We start from the raw sequence: 17,437 nt of genomic DNA on the forward strand, positions 1-17,437 counted from the left end.
ACCACTGCACACCAGAAGGTGGCATATGTTGGTTACATGGGGTATCATTTACATCGTCCGTGCCAGAAGTGACGTGCATGGCACCTATATAGGCGCCACCTCAGTGCACTGACGCCAGTTCATTTTCATGACTTTCCACACAGGTAGCACAGCGCTGCGATGAAGACGGACTACTGGTGTGAGTTGCTAGGGCCCTTCATAAGGGGAACACTCATTTGTTCATCAGGTCGCAGAGCGGGGGATCGGTAAGGAATTCCTGGCTAGATAGGGTCTCTGAAGGTAAGTAACTTGTTCATCTGATAGAGACTTCTACACGCAGATTTCTTACCTTAGAATAGATAACAAATCAATGCTTTCCCGGAGGCGGGTCTGCGAACCTACCTATACCAGAAAGTCCTGCAAAACAGTGCAGTGAAGCCCACGTTGCAGCCTGACAGATGTCCAGGACCAGAACTCCGCGAGCTAATGAAGAGGTCGCAGCTTTGGCTCTGGTACAATTATCATGCAAGCCCTCAGGTGGTTGCGCTTTGGGCAATAAGTAGCAGATTTGTATGCAGAGCACAATCTATCTGGAGATGGTTAATTTCTGCACATCCTTCCCTTTCATGGCCCCAATGTACCCTACGAAGAGTTGGTCATCCACCCAGAATTAGTTTCTGCGGTCAAGGTAGAACGACAACTCGTTTTTTGGATCCAGACAGTGGAATCTCTCCTTTTTATTAGAAGGACGAGATAAGGCAAAAACGTAGGCAGGGTGGTCGTCTGGCCTACGTGGAAAAGGGTTGACTACCCTTGGGAGGACAGAGGCACAGGTCCGGATGACCAATTTCTCAGGAGAAAAAGTTGTCTAAGGCGGTTTCACCAAGAGAGGCTGAAACTCGCTGACCCCCCTGACCAATGTAATGACCACAAGAAATGCGGTTTTGATGGTTAATAACTGAAGAGGGCAGTTGTGTAACGGCTCAAAAGGAGAGTATATCTGCAAAGTAAGGACCAGGTTCAAGTCAAACTGGAGCATTATGATTTGCCTGAGGGAGAAACGTGCTGCCAACCCTTGAGGAATCTCATCACAATGGGTTTCTTTAATAAAGAAGTTTAGTCTGGCAACCGCAAAAATGCCGAAATGGCTGAAAGATAGCCCATAACTGTGTCCAGAGCAGAGCCCTGCCAGGCCAAAGAAAGAACACATAAAAGGACCTGAAAAAACAGGAGCAGATAGGGATCAATGCTTTTTGATACACACCATGCCACAAATGTGTCCTATCAGCAGGTGTATACTTATTTGGTGGACAGATGCCTGGCAGCCAGACTAAATCAGACTTTTGGAGGAAGGTCGAAGCCTGTCAACTGTTGCCGCTCAATCTCCACTCATGAAGGCGGAGAGTGTGCAGGTTTGGGAGCAGAATCCTCTCCTGCTGGTGCGAGAGAAGATCCTCCCAAAGAGGCTGCTTGCCGGATGATCAATGCTCATGCTCAACAGCTCAGGATACCAGACTCTCTGAGCCCACTCCGGAGCAACAAGAATGACTTGGGCTGGTTTTTCCTGATCTTCTTGAGAATTCTGGGCAGGAGTGGTATTGACTGAAAGGCGTACAGGAGGCCGTAACTCCACTCAAGACGAAAAGCGTCTCAGAGCGGGAGCTGCCTTGGAAACTCCTGAACGCAGAACAGCGGACATAGTACATTCTTGGTCGCGATGAATAGATCTAACTAAGGCTCTCCCCAATCTTCGAAGAGGCCTTGCTTCACCTCTGGATGGAGACGGCATTCATGAGCTGCTAGGCATTGAAGGCTGAGTGTGTCCGCTTTGGAGTTCAGAGAGCCGCCCAAGTGTTCAACCACAAGAGAAATGCCTTGGTGTTCCAGCAATGTCCAGAGACGCAGGGCCTTTTGACAGAGGGTCCATGATCCCACCCCACCCTGCTTGTTGCAGTACCACATGTTGGTGGTGGTGTTCATGAACACCTGCACAGACCTTCCCTTGATGAAGAGTATAAAGGCTTTCGACACCAAGCAAATTGCTCAAAGCTCCAACAAGTTTATGTGGAGTCCATACTAAGCCAGAGACCACAATCTTCTGATCTACACCTCTCCTAGGTGGCCTCCCCAGCCCAGGAGTGACGCATCTGTCATTACAGTCAGAAATATTTGAGGAAGGGAGAATAATCTGTGGGGGTGAGAAGGGCGGTAATACAGCTTTGGGGGCTTTTTTAAAAACTTAAACACAGCAATGTCTGGTATATGTACAAGATTCCTGGGATCCAGTTGTGGGGTATATATAAACACTTGACAAGCGTAGTGATGATCTTTCCCTCCTTCACAGGGCCCCAGAGATGGTTAAGTAGTGTGTTTCGGTATCTTAATTCCACCGTCACCAAGCACAGGTGTTTCCCCATGCCTGAGTCTCTCATTCCATCCTTCACTTGTAGTGAGATACTCTAACTGTCATAATTCCAAAGAGAAGAGTTCCGAGAGTAATAATCCCTCTTCCTCCGTCACCATCACCAAAACAGATAAAATAATTGTCAGTAAGGAATAAGGATATCGCTAGCCACAACTCTCCAGAGTTGTGGCAGACTGGCTGCATCCCTTCAGGCGTCATCCGCCACTCTTCTGACCAGGTCTCCATGGGCTATTCCGTCTACAGGTCGGCACCTTACCTCGCTGCCTCATCGTCCTCTTGGGTGCTCCGGCGCTCTACTGCTCGTGTTGACCGCGGTGAGGCTTCTCCTGCTCTGTCAGCATGCAGCATTTTGGAAGGGGACCCACAAGTCAGTTTCGCCACGGCCAGCCAATCCGTCTCCTTTTTAAATTGTGTGGCCCTGCCCTCCTCCTCCTGAAAGAAGAAGACCGTCATCGGTGTTTGAGGAATGATCCCTGACTGCCGTCTTTCCTCTAACAAGTTGTCCTTCATTCCTTTCAGGTGCCCTCAATCGTGGTATGTGGAGGATAGAGAATGGGAGCTGCAGTCGCATTCATCAGGTATGGAGAGGGCGTGGAAGGGGGTCCCTTCACATACCTCCATCCCTACTTTCTTCTTTGGAAGAAACGGATCTAGTGGGTATGGGGACAAAAAGTCAGCTTTTACCTGTTCTTCCGCTTATGATGTTAGGTTTTGAAACTGAAGGGTTGTAGTGCCAAAAACCAGCGTTTGATGCGTGGAGTCTTGCTTTTATTAAGACACATCCACTCGAGGAGCGTGGTCAGTGTACAAGGAAAATTCTCATCCTTCAAGATAATAGCGAAGGACTTCTATAGCCATTTAAAGGCTACGGCTTCTTCTTCTACCATTGCATAATTCTTCTCCAAGGGTAAACAGTTTTCGGCTGATCTACAAAATGGGTTTCTCAATTCCCTCTTTATCTTTCTGGGACAGAACTGCACCCAGCCCCACCCCAGAGGCATCTGTTCGTAGGATGAACAACTGTGAAAAATCAGGGCTACGGAGAATAGGTTCAGATACAAGAGAGTCCTTTAACATACAGAAGGCATCTAATATAGTCTGTGAGGGATGGCATAACCCCAATTCAGCTTCTTTATCTTTCTTCAAGGGGTCAGTCTAAGGGGCTGCTAATTGGGAAACTGAGGTATAAACCATTGGTAATAGCCTATCAGTCCTTGGGTTCACCTTGAGGCTTACAGACCTTAATGTTTGAAGGACATTTTTTAACTGCTAGATGTGGGTTTCCCACACCCCACACCCGGACTGGCCGTTTCGGGCACCAGGCGTTTTGCCGGTGGTCTGGAAGGGTGGAGCTGGTTTTGGACCGAAGGGGACCGTTTTTGCTAATAGAGGCCAATTTTGCAGCAGCAGCCCAACCCACCTCCTCCCCCAGGGCCAACCCAACTTAACTGCCAGGACTTGCATTCTCAGACCGGCCCAGTGGGATTGTAAATAACAATATTGTCGATATATGCTGCAGCATACGCCTGGTGTGATTTTAATAGGGTATTCATCATTCGTTGAAAGGTCGCCGGGGCCCTATGCAGTCTGAAAGGGAGGACAGTGAATTGGTATAACCCCCCTAGAGTGGAGAATGCGTTTCTTTCTTTGTCTTTGGGATGGAGGGACCTGCCAATAGCCCTGACAGAGGTCTATGGGGCTAATTTACTGGGTGTCTCCTAGTTTTTTAATCATTTCATTAACTCTGGGAATGGGATAGGTGTCGAATTTAGATATTTTATTCACCTACCTAAAGTCAATCCAAAAACGTATTGTGCCATCGAGTTTTGGGACTAGGACAATAGGAGAGTTCCATTTGCTTACGGACGGCTCAATAATTCCCATTTTCAGCATTGATTGTACCTCATTCTCTATGGCATGACTACGGGCCTCAGGTATCCTACAAGGTTTTAATCGTACTTTCTCCCCAGCCTTAGTATTGAGTGATAAATCATATGGGTCCTTCTCGGGATGGTAGAAAATACCCTTTTATATGACTTTAACTGTTCAAAGCAGCTCTTGTTGTTGTTTCACTTCTAACTCTGGATCAATACAGGTCATGAGTAGATTGGGTTCTTAAGGGGTGGAGCCAAAGAGGGCTAGTCGTGGGTCTTCCCATTTCTTCAACATATTCACATGATAAATGTTTTTCAACTCAATTTAGTAGGTGACTGGAGTAACTCGCTCTAAAACCACAACATTTTATCACCAGAGGAGGGCAACATCAACAATACTAGATCTCGGGGGAGGAGCCTAGCGCGTATCCAAGATGGTCGCGTGAGCACAGGGCTCCCCGGACCCTCGCTGCTCCTCGGAATTTATCCTGACTCTATCCTGACTTGGTTGATGGAATCTGGGAGACGAATGCTGGCTGAACACTAAACTCCTTTCGGAAATCAAATCGGACCTGGCAATCCGGAGTTATGGCGGTTTGAACTTTTGAGGCCCACCCGACGGCTGTGCCCGATGCGAGGGTGATCTGTGGAGCCGGGGCGTAGTTGAACAACAACGGCAGCGGGGCTGTGCCAGTGGCCGTCACATTACTTTCGGTTTCACTTTTGGTCTTTGAGGGGCTGGACTGTGGACTTGCTTGGTGCGACTGGGCTTTCATTTTGCCTTCGCTTGATGCCAGTGGCTTCGTCTGCTGCCAGTGTGCTCATTGACGGTGGTCCCTTCGCTCCGCCATATTGCGGCCTGTGGTGCGACACGCGTCTGCCTGGCCTGTGCCACCTCGACGCTTCCTTGGTGGTCCCCTTCGGCGATCGAGGTTCTCATGGGAGGCAAGGGAGACCCCGAGAGGCGTAAGACCAAAACATCCCTACGTGGGGGACCGGTCCAGACGAACAACACTCAGGGTAAAGGATCCCCCGGGACGGCCAATGTCCCCCCGGAGGACACCAGTGGTGGCCCGTCCGTTTCTCCGGATCTGTCCCTGCAGGACATCATGGGCGCCATAAAGGGCATCAGAGAGACCATCGCTACGCAGTACGAGGCCTTGGCCCGTAAAATCGACACGGTGGCCATTGACATTACGCTAATCCGGGCGGATCTCTCTAAGACCAACGAGAGGGTTCGATCGCTGGATGTGCGGACGTCCTCCCTTGGTACGGACGTGTCGGACCTGCAGGCCACTCTCGGCGATCTCAAGTCGGCCAATGATCTGATGGCCCGGCGGCTGGAAGACTTCGAGGGACGGGCCCGCCGCAATAACATCCGCGTCATAGGCGTTCCGGAGACCTCCGAAAACCGCCCAGTTGATCTCCTGGTCGAGGAGCTCATCCTCGAACATCTTGCTCCCGCTGGCCTGAGTAAGTTTTTCGCTGTGGAGCGGGCCCATCGAGTCCCAGGTGGCCGGCCGCGACCGGGTGCCCCCCCCGAGGCCTATCGTTGCGAGACTTTTCCATTACAGAGACCGAGACGCGATTCTGCAGGCCTCACGGGTCCATGGCCCGGTCCGACATGAGAACTCGTCTATTAATTTTTTCCCGGACTTCACCCAACTTGTCCAGAAACAGCGGATGGGCTTCCAGGGGGTGAAGCGGCGTCTCCGGGACCTCGGTCTCAAGTACTCTATGCTTTATCCTGCAAGGCTCCGAGTGGAACATGAAGATCGGACTACCTTTTTTGACTCTCCTGCGACTGTGAGTGACTGGCTGGATTCGCTGCCGGACCGGGGTGACCGGACTGGGCCCTCTGCCGGTACCGAGGGTGGCGGGTCTCCTTTGGAGTGACTTATGGTCCCGGACTTTGCCATGTTGTACTGTTCGGCTGGGTTCTACTTCTTTTGTGCATTTTGTTTCACTATGTTGTGTGTGGGGAGCGGGCGGGGACGGGTCCCCTCCCTCCTCCGGGGTCTTTTCGTAGAATGGGGTTTGTAGGGCGACAGGCACACTGCAAGTTGGGGTGGTTTCTTGGACCGCAGGGGTGCAGGGTGGGGGGGTGTTGGAGTTGGGGGGGGGTTGGTGGGTGGGTGGGGTTGTTTGCATTTGTGTTTTTTGTTTTCAAGGCGAAGTATTGGTTATGGTTCATCCTTGGGTGTTGAGCTCTTTGCTAGGGGGCCCTTGACCTACTGGAGGGGATGGGGGGGGACGGGTTGAGATTGATGTCTTGGAACGTCAATGGATTGGGGGACCGTACAAACGGGGTGTTGTGCTGCAATATCTGCGTCGTCTGACTCCTGATGTGGTGTTCTTACAGGAGACGCATCTGGTTGGCAATGTTTGTCGGGCTATGAACAGGGGGGGATATCGACTTGTGGCCCACTCTGGTTTCACCACTGGTTCGAGAGGGGTGGGCATTCTCTTGCGAGCTTCACTTCCGTTGGAGGTCACCAGGGTGGTCCCAGACGATAGAGGGCGCTATGTGGCTCTGACTGGGAGGTGGGAGGGGCAGTCCCTTTCCTTGATCTCGGTCTATGTTCCCCCGGGCCTCCAGAACTCCACCTTCTCAGACTTGGGTCGTATGTTGCTTGGGCTTCCTGACAGTCTTTTGCTTATGGGTGGGGACTTTAATTCGGTTGTCTCGGGTGACCTGGACCGTCATCCGCCCAGGGCCCTCCCTGCTGCCCAGGCGTGGCTGGGCGGGCTCCTGGAGACCTTCGGTCTGGTGGACTGTTGGAGGTTAATGCATCCGGCACAGTGTCAGTACACCTTTCACTCTGGGGCCCATGGGAGTCTCTCCAGACTGGATTATTTCCTTATGCCCGCGGCCCAGGCTACTCGGATTCGAGAGGTCAAACACCTGGCCAGGGGTATTTCTGATCATTCCCCACTGTGGTTGCTTTTTGACACCGGGTCGCGGTCCGCTGGGCGGATCGCTCCTATTAACCCTTGGTACCTGCGAGACCCCAGGATCCGTGATAGCCTGATTAAGTCGATTGATCAATATTTTTCTGAGAATGAGGGGTCGGTGTTGTCCTCGGTGTCCCTGTGGGAAGCTTTCAAAGCAGTGCTCCGTGGGCATGCCCTGTCCCAGATAGTCGAGGCCAAGAGGGTTAAGAGAGAGGCGGTTGTGACGCTGGAGACTGAAATATCGGGGCTGGAGGCAGCCTTGGAGGCGGGTGTCACCCCGGATGGGCTGCATGCCCTCAGCCTGAAGCAGTTTGAATATAAGTCTCTCGTCACTGATGCTGCCAAGACTATGTATAGGGAGCAGCAGGGTAGATTGTATGACGCCGGAGACAAGGCGGGTAAGCTGATTGCCTGGTTGGACAAGAAGGAGAGAGTGAATCGTGTGGTCCCGGAGCTTCGGGTGTCGGATGGAGTGTGTGTGACTGAGCCTGGTGAGATTGTTGAGTGTTTTGCTGACCACCTTCGTGCAGTGTACTCCCCGGTGTCTGATAGAGACGAGGACGACTCTCGTCTTCTGCTTCGGGATATTGCCCTGCCCGGCTTATCCGTCGAGGACCGCGAGCTGATGGATGCCCCTTTGTCTGTCGAAGAGATAGCTACTGCGATTCGCTCCCTCCGCTCGGGCAAGGCTATGGGCCCCAACGGTCTGCCGATTGAACTATATAAGTTGCGCCCGGATAAAATCGCGCCTTTCCTCCGTCATATGTTTCAGGAATCGCTCGAGAGGGGCTCCCTTCCTGACGACCAGCGTCTGGCTACTATAGTGGTGATTCCCAAGGAGGGTAAGCCACGTGACCGCTGTGCCTCCTATAGGCCTATTTCCCTGCTGAATGCCGAACCCAAAATCCTTGCTAAGGTCCTCGCCAACCGCTTGCTGAGCGTTATATGTGACTTGATACATCCGGATCAATGTGGCTTCATCCCACATCGTAATACCGCTCTCAACTTACGGCGTCTGCACGGCGTCCTCGCTAGGGCTGAGTACTTCGCTGAACCGGCCATATTGGTTTCCCTAGACGCCACGATGGCCTTTGATACCATTGAATGGCCATTTCTTTGGGCCGTCTTGGCGAAGTTTGGTTTTGGGGAGGGGTTCCTTAGCTGGGTGAAGCTCCTTTATGCTGGACCAATGGCTCAGGTGGTTGTCAATGGGCGGGTTTCTCGGCCTTTCGCTCTCGGGAGGGGAACTAGGCAGGGGTGCCCGTTGTCCCCGCTGCTCTTTGCTCTCGCCCTGGAACCGCTCGCTGCCTGGCTCCGTTGGAAGCCCTCGATTAGAGGGCTCCGGTGGGCCCCGGGCTTCGAGGATCGGGTTTCATTGTACGCGGATGATATTCTCTTGTATCTCACCTCACCGCGGAAGTCGCTCAATGTTCTCTTTGATGTCCTTACTTCCTTCGGGAAAAACTCGGGTCTGATAATCAACTGGTCCAAATCTTGTGTGTATCCTATCTCTGGTGGTCTTCCTCTCTTGCCGCCTCGGCTTCCGCTCCAAATATCTCAGTCCGGCTTTAAATACCTGGGGGTGTACGTTTCGTTGGATCCGGCGGTCCGCTATGAGCAGAATCTCCTGTCTCCACTCCGGCGTTTGAGGGCAGACACGGCTCGGTGGTGTAAGCTGCCCTTGTCTCCGCTTGGTCGCGCGGCGCTGTTTAAAATGATGTCCCTTCCCAGATTCCTTTATGCACTCCAGAACTCCTTCGATGTCATTCCTGCGGCCTACTTTAGGGAGGTGGAGAGTTTGCAGCGGAGACTGGTTTGGGACGGGCGATCGCGTATCGCTTTGGCCAAGCTGACTCTTTCCTGGTATGACGGGGGCATCGCGCTTCCTGATATTAGACGGTACTACTGGGCCTCCCAGCTGTCTGCCATTAATCATGCTACGTACGCTCCTGGTTCGAACCCGGCATATGAGATGGATAAATTCCTGCTCCCCGGCGGTAACTATAACAGAGCGCTTTACTCGCGGTCTGCTGGTGGGGCCCTTACGGGCCCTACCAGGATTGCGGTCCGTGTATGGAAGGCGGCTAACGTTGCGATGGGCTGGAGTGAGCGTTTAACGTGGGCCACTCCTCTATTCGACTCAGACCGCTTTGGAAGCCTCTGGACAACGAAAGGCTTCGAGCGCTGGGATACGATCGGCATCAGCAGGGTGGGGGACTTGTGGGTTAAAGGTGCGGTTAAATCCTTTGCGGCGCTTCAGCGCGAGTATGAGCTTAGTGACAGAGAGTTCTTCCGTTATGCACAGGTTCGACACGCCCTGCTTTCGGTCTTTGGGGAGGGGACCACGGTCCCTTCTTCTTCGCCTCTCGAGGACCGCATACTCGATGGTCATGTCCCCGACAGTACTATCTCCCTGATTTACAAAAAACTGATAAACAATCGGGCTGACCTCTTGGTGCGTCTTCGGGAGGCATGGACGGGAGATGGGGTGGAGCTGGACGATGAGGACTGGCAGACTGCACTGTCATCCCCTAAGGAGGTGGCCATCCCGGCCCGTCTCCGCCTGGTCCAGCTTAAGATTCTCCATCGTGTATATGTGACGGGCCCCCGCCTGGTCTCGATGGGGTTTTCAGACGACGGACTCTGTAAGCGTGGCTGCGGGCTCAGTGCTACCTTTCTCCATATCCTATGGGAATGCCGCGAGGTGGCGGAATACTGGCGCCGGGTGCATGATATTATGAGACGAGTCACCGGGGTCGCTCTGCTGCCGGAGGTGCGTCGTTGTGTGCTGAATGTATGGGAGCCCAATGACTGCAATGCGGCTCAGGCTCGGTGGACGGCCTTGGGGAACATGATTGCAAAGAGAGATATTGCACAGCTTTGGGGTTCCCAGCGGCCTCCCACCGTGTCCGTCTGGAAGGAGAACATGGACTGGTGCATGTTCAGGGAGAAAACGGTGTATGTGGCTCGTGGTAAACCGGGGGCTTGGGGTAAAATTTGGGGGCAGTGGAACGCGTATCGTGGGTCTATCTGTGCTCCCCCTTTGGTGGATACGTCCGGGGTTGCCCCGTCCCCCTGATCCTTGAGGGTTCCTAGTGCATCTCGTACCTTGGATTGCAGATTTGGTTCTCTCGTGGCCCCCCCCTCCCTCTCAGGTCTCCTTTTATTGACCGCCCTCGGGTGGTTGGTGTGTTGACTCCCCCGGCTGGTGTTCGCCGCCCTTTATAAGTCGTTTCGCCTTGTTTGTTGTATTTTTGTATTTTTCTTTATTGTTGTTATTTATACTAAAAGTGTGTATTCTGATTTCCCTTATGTGCAGTCTGATCTACTGTGATAGTGCGGAGCCCCTGTGGGCCAGTCATTGTTTTCTGATATGCTGGAACACTTCGACTACTAGCGGCCGGCCCTGGTGGTTGTAGGCCCGTGTTTGTAACCCTTTTTATGCACAATAAAATCTTTTAAAAAAAAAAAACAATACTAGATCTCCTACCTCAAATTCTCTGAGCATAGCACGTTTATCATATTGGTCTTTTTGTGCCTGCTGAACCTGTTCTAGTTTTTGTCTCATTATTTCTTGAATCTAATTTAAATGTGTCTTTAATTCTGTTACACAGTTCAGCAGAGGGTTAGAGTAATCTTTTTTTGTTCCCAGGGCTCTTTGGCCATATCTAATAAAGTACGAGGTTTGCGGCCAAACACCAATTTGAAGGGTGAGAACACTGTACTGCTCTGTTATTAACATCTGATAGCAAAAAGGGCTAGTGGTAACAATTGTTCCCACTTTCGAGCTTCTAAACCTAATAGTTTTTTCAATGTGTTTTTTTTTTGATAACCAAGTTTATTGATTTTGCAAAGAGACAATAATAAAAATCTGAGTATCAGCAGCACAGCATATTCAGCAGCACATTTACATATGACATTAGGCGAGTAAAACATTCTTACGTTGGTATGCATTGTCCTACCTCTGTCCTCTAAAAGGCATATCAATTTAAATCTAAGAAGGACGAAAGATTTGATTAACCCACCATTCCCAACCATTTACCCCAAATTGCCGGTGTTTGGCCGGACAACCCCTAGCTTCATACAGTGGCAGTTCTTGTGTGGCGCACCAGTCTACTCTCCTGTGCCACTTGGTTATAGTGGACGGGATAGGGTTCTTCCACGCCATCGCAATGTCACATTTAGCTACTACAAGAGCGGTACCCAGGAACACTTTATCATCTCTAGACCCATCCAGTCCGTCTGTGACACCCAATAATATGTTCAGGGGGTTGTGAGGAACCTCCCATACCAGCACACTTGTTCGCTCTGCTTCCAACGATTCCCAACAGGAAGCTATGCGTGGGCAGGACCATACCATATGGAAGAAATCCGCAGGTTCAGCCCCACATCGTGTACAGGCCGGGTTTGGGATTAGGCCCGCCCTGTGTAGGCGGACAGGGGTGAGATAAGAGGCATGGAGGTAGTATAGTTGGGCCAGGCGAAGTCTGGCTGAGACAGCGATAGTTTTGGTAGTCATCAGGGCATCTCTACAGTCCTTGTCTTTCAGAGCACTCAACCAGGTCTCCCACCTAGCTCTGAACGGGTCAAGGGAAGTGGGACCATTGTTAGCTAAGGAGCGATAAATGCGCGAGACTCCCCCTTTCCCCAGGTTGCCCATTGTGATTTGAGCTTCTAGGGGGCTGTGTTCTGTAAGTGATGTGCCTGTCGTTATATGCATGTCAAGGGCATGACGGAGCTGCAAATATTTATAAAACTGGTACGGGTGAAGTGAGTGCCTGGTCTGCAGGTCCGAAAAGGAACGAATATGGTCACTGACCCACACATCTCCGAGCTGTGAGATGCAGGTAAGGTCCCAACCCCCGAATCCCTTCAGGCCCCCCACCTCCCACAGCCATGTACCTTGCCAGAAGGGTGTTTGTTGGGTCAGTTTGTCCCTCCATTGGGTGTGACGAAAGGAGGCATGCCAGGCTAGTAGGACTGCTTGGGTTACCGTGGGCAGGTCCTTGAGGATGGGACTCCCATACATCATAGCTTGAAATTGAGAGAAGCCCAAATCTTTGAGTTCGGTCCTATAAGCAGGGTCAGACCAGCCCCCCATTAAACCAATCGTGCAATGTTGGGAGACAGGTTCCTAGGTAGTATAAATACAAGTTTTTTAGACCCATGCCTCCATCGAAAGGTGGGATCTGGCAGTGAGAAAGCGACATGCATTCTCAGACCATTCCAGAGGAACCTTGTAATCAGACTGTCTATTCCTTTGGACCAGGCCAGGGGGATATGGAATGGAGTATTTTGAATAATATAGAGGAAACGGGGAAGGATCATCATTTTAAAAAGTGATATTCTCCCTAATGGGTTGAGTGGTAGTTTTTGCCATTTCTGGAGGTCTAGCTTGGCCTTTCTGACAAGAGGAGTAATATTAAGCACCCAGGCCAGCTCAGGGAGCAGGGCGACCCAGATACCTAAGTATTTGAAAGATTGTCGTCTGATAGGGATGGTAGACTGCCAATCAAAGTACTCCCTTGATACATGCAAGGGAACCAGAGTCGATTTGGCTGGGTTCAAGCGTAACCCAGAAACTGGCTAAAAGGTATGTAGTATCTGCAGGCATCTAGGGCCAGACTGGGCCGGGTCTGCGAGGAAGTGTAGGACATCATCCGCATATAAGGCAATTTTGTCCTCATGAGAGCCTGTCCATTTCCTGCCCCGAACCCGAGCATCCGAGCGGATGAGGTTGGCCAGGGGCTCCACTGCCAGAGCAAAAAGGAGGGGTGAGTGGGGGCATCCCTGTCTCATCCCTCTTCTGATTGGGAAAATGTCTAAGAGTGTTCCATTGACAAGCACTCTTGCAGTCGGATTGGAGTATAGGATGTGAACCATACGTCAGAAGTCGGGCCCATGCCCATAGCAGTTAGGGCATCTTCCAGGTATCCCCAATCGACTGGGTAAAAAGCTTTCTCGAAGTTGACTAAAAGGAGTGCCAGGTAGGGGGTTAGTGACTGTCGGTTGGCCAAGGCTAGATGAAGGCACCAAAGGCAGCGTCTAGTACTCCGTGCTGGCATAAAGCCACATTAGTCGGGGTGGACCAGTTTGTTGAGGCATGGCCGAAGACGTTGGGCCAGGACTGTGGCAAAACCTTTGATTTCAGTATTGATTAGGGAGATAGGGCTGTAATCAGTACAAGTTGGTGAGGGCGGTTGCGTTTCGGGAATAATGACTATCGTGGCTGTGTCGGTCTCCAGAGGGAAGGAGCCTTTCTCTACGGCCTCTGCATAAAGGGCCGCAAGGTGGGGTATAAGTATGTCACGGTATGCAGAATAGTATTCTTGTGGGTAGCTGTCTGGGCCAGGAGTTTTCCCAGCAGCAACCAGTGAGAGGGCATCTTCTATTTCTTCGTGTGTGATTGGATCTTCCATTCCGTCCGATTCAACTGAATTGAGCCTAGGGAGGTGGAGGTTTTCTAGGGTGATCAGATCTGTTAGTGAGAGCTCTGGTTTTCGAGCGGAGTATAGATCAGAGTAGTAGTCCGCAAATGTCTGAGCCATCGCTTTGGGAGAGCGTTGAGTAGTTCCTCCTAGGTCACGGATTTCTGGGATTATCCTGTTCTTCAAGGGGTAAGACACTAACCTGTGCAGTATCCTCCCATTCTTGTCACCCCAACCATATACACGTGCAATGGACTACCGCCATAGGAGTTTTGCTGAGTCTAGTGAGATCTGTTTCATTTAATCCCTCACCAGTGCCAGCTGGCGCAATTGGGTCTCATCTGGTGTTCCAGATGTAGCTCTCTTGAGTCAGGTTGCCTGGGACTCAAGGAGCATGAGCCTCCTAACCCGAGCTGCTCGTTGAGCTGTAAGGTAGCCCTTTGCGAATCTGAGGATGGTGGCCTTGCCCGCCTCCCACAGGGTGCCCTGAGAAGAGACAGAGTCTTGGTTCATGAGAAAGTATTGTTTGAGTTCCACTCAAATTGTTTCTTTGAATTTCCCGTCTTGGAGAAACCATGCATTCATCCTCCACATTGGTTGGAGTGCAGCAGGGGTGTTGCCTAGGGCTAGGAGTAGAGGTGAATGGCCCAAGATGCCTCGGGGGAGGATACGTATTTCTCGAACTTCGCAACATTTGGGGGCTGGCATGAACATCATGTCGATGCAAGATTGATTGTGGTGCGCTGCTGAGGTGTGGGTGTATTGGGTCTCTTGCCGATTCTATGACCGCCACACGTCATAGATACCCATGGTTTCGGTCCAGCTCGCCAACTGCTTGGCGTGTAGTATACGTGAGGCAGAGGGGTCCCTGTGATGTCAAGTCTGTGGTGCATGATGGTGTTGAAGTCTCCCCCCATCACTGTTGTTCCGGGCGGTAGGGAGCTCAGTATTTCCCCAATGCGGTCTAGAGTCTGTGTATGAGTGGCATCTGGAACATAGATGGAGAGGACATTGAAGGCCTATTCACCTAGAGTTCCAGAGAGGTCAACAAAGCGGCCGTGGGGCTCCCTGGTGATTTGAGTAGGTACAAAAGGCAAGTTGCGCCTCAAGAGGATCGCACCCCACGTGAACCCCGTGTGATGCCTGAGTGCCAGGATCTATCAAACCCGTACCCTGCAAGGAAGGGACAGAGATTGCCCATGAGGTGGGTTTCATGGAGCAGGAGAATATCGGGGTGTGTCTTTGGGAATGCCGCAGGACAGCAGTTCACTTAATCCTGTCAATTCAATGTGTTTTTTAATGTTGCATTATACCGGTGCGCATCTGTTTAATCCCCAATTGCGCACATATCGGTTTCATTAATTTGGAGGTAAAGGGGTCCCCTGGTCTGTCAATCTTTCTTGGGGGAAAGCCAACCCATGAGAAGAGCTCAGTAAGGATAGTGTTAGGGTGGCATAAGAGAATGGCCTCAGGATAACATGTGGCGTAATCCACTAATACCGTACGTTTCAGTACCCACTCTTAGAGGGTATCAATGGGCCAATAATGTCCATCCCCATCCGAGAAAAAAGTTAATTATCGGTAGGATTCATAAGGGGGCCTTACTGGGTGCAGCTCAGCTATGCTTTTGACAAACTGGGCATTCCCTCCAGTATTTCTTTATATGGCTATAAATACCACGCCATTACAAACGCTCCAGGACTGCTTCCTCTGTCTTCTTAGGTCCAACATGTCCTCCTAGTCGATGACTATGGGCCAAAAACAAATCTTTATCTCTAAAGGGGGTGGGAATGAGTAATTGCTTAGGCTGGGTGCCTCCCCTTTTGCGATATAGTAACCCTTGTTGTGTGAAAAACTGGGGACCTACTGCATGAGGATCCTCTTCATCCTTACTGTCTGGAAGCAATAGACAATCCTCAACAGCAGAGCCATTCACAGCCACGTGACCCAGGACACTAGTATAAGGCACAAATGGTTGGGCCAAGAAAATGTAATCTTCCCAACAGTGGCATTTACAGAATTAGGAACTAAAATCTGACTTTGCCATTAAAGAGGATTTTTAATCACAATTCATTGAAGCGTAAACAGATTGAAATGACAGTTTAAAACTGTATGACAGGCTGCAACGGTAGGCCATAGATATGTTCTAAAAGGCTACTGTAGTGGATGGCACAAGGAGTGCTACAGGCCCACTAGTAACATTTAATTTACTGGACCTAGGCACGTGTAGTACCATTATCTAGGGACTTATAAGTAAATTAAATGTACCATCTATGCAAATGCCAATTGTACCATGTTTTAGGGACATTGCACAAGCACTTTACCACTGATTAGCAGGGGAATAGTGCACAGAGTCCTAATGCCAACAAAAACGGTTCAGCATCAGAAATCTGGGGGGGGTCCTCCTAAAGAGGGGGATTGGGGGGCGGTCCATCAGCCAGATTCTGGAATTTCTCTCTTCCAACCCATTTGTTTGCAGTCATGAGATTCAGTATCGGCCTGCATTCTGTCTTTGAATCTTTTTCTTGACTAAAAATTACCTCAAATCAATTCCTTTTCCTCACTGAGCTGGTGGAACCGATTCTATGGCCCGCTTCTTCAGTAGAACACAAATTTCTTTATATAGGACATAGAGATTATATTTTTGTGCATTTGTTGGTGTAGGTATCCTAAAAACTAATAGCATTTCCACTTTGTACTATATACAGCACTCATCCGGATAAAGTTGAATACTCGCCCACTTTTGGCAAGCACATAAAGATGAGGAAGTAGGAGAGTCATTGTTGTGAGTTGCTTTGACTCTTCTCTGCTGAGATAGATTATGACCCACTAACTCTCAAGCTTCTTCTCTGATTATGTGAAGGTCACTGTTGTTGCTATTGCTGTTGAGGTTGATACCAACTAGGAGACTGAATACTATCATAGGTAGTAGTTTATGATCTCTCTGTTTGAAGGATGACACTTAAGAACTTTTTTTTCTCGAGCCTTTCAACATTGAAGGCTTTTGCCTATTTATGCATCTGTTGCATTTCTTCGTTGATATGCAGACACAAATGTACTGAACCAATAAAGGAAAGGTCCAGTATCTTCAACAGAGCCTGATTCCTTACAGTCATTACCTATAATTTGGTTGATTTTCTAAGAGTAACTTTATGGCAGTACTACACCTAAATCACCTTGCTCACCAAATATGTTTTAGGAGCTGATGCATGTCTTTTGTGTACAGAAGAGAAAAGGGCTTTGGGTTGGGCTTGTTGTTAAAAACATATCTGTAGTATCCTGTATATGCGTTTACCCTGTTGCTTTCTCCCTAGCTGCTCAGCCATTGCGAATGTGCTGCGTGGAATGTTGGTGTGGTGATGATGAATGGAATGTTTGGGTGGCTGTGAGGTGAGGTGTGACAGTTGGAGTATGGGCTGAGCAGCAGGCAGACTGCTCCTGGTGGGGCTCCTCTACATAAATTTACCATGCTACAACTAAGACTAAATAAACCTTCTTAAACTACTCCTCGGCTTCTGGATCTTCATTACTACATTTTGGCGACGAGGATGGGACTTGTCCAGTGTGGCCATATACGGGTGAGAGATCGCTCACCGGCGAAGTGTTTTGTGTCAAAGTCTTTGTCTTAATTATCTTGCCAAGTCTTGGATTACTACTACGTATTTTATAACCTCACTATGCCCCTTCTGTGTATTTGCTTATTGCGTATCAGCTGTGACTGATTATTTACTATTTAGGTGTTGTTTTCTAGTGCATGCAAGGCATTTGTTTTTGTT

At 50.2% G+C, this 17,437-nt stretch overlaps 1 protein-coding gene across 2 annotated transcripts in view; it reads right to left on the minus strand.

Annotated features, from left to right (window-relative positions):
- LOC146796740 (hexosaminidase D-like) overlaps positions 1-17,437 on the minus strand; it is a 326,342-nt gene that overhangs the window by 51,625 nt on the left and 257,280 nt on the right. The gene's annotated exons all lie outside the window — the stretch shown is intronic.

The sequence above is a fragment of the Triturus cristatus genome, chromosome 10 (assembly GCF_964204655.1).
Source record: "Triturus cristatus chromosome 10, aTriCri1.1, whole genome shotgun sequence".
Taxonomy (NCBI): Eukaryota; Metazoa; Chordata; class Amphibia; order Caudata; family Salamandridae; genus Triturus; species Triturus cristatus.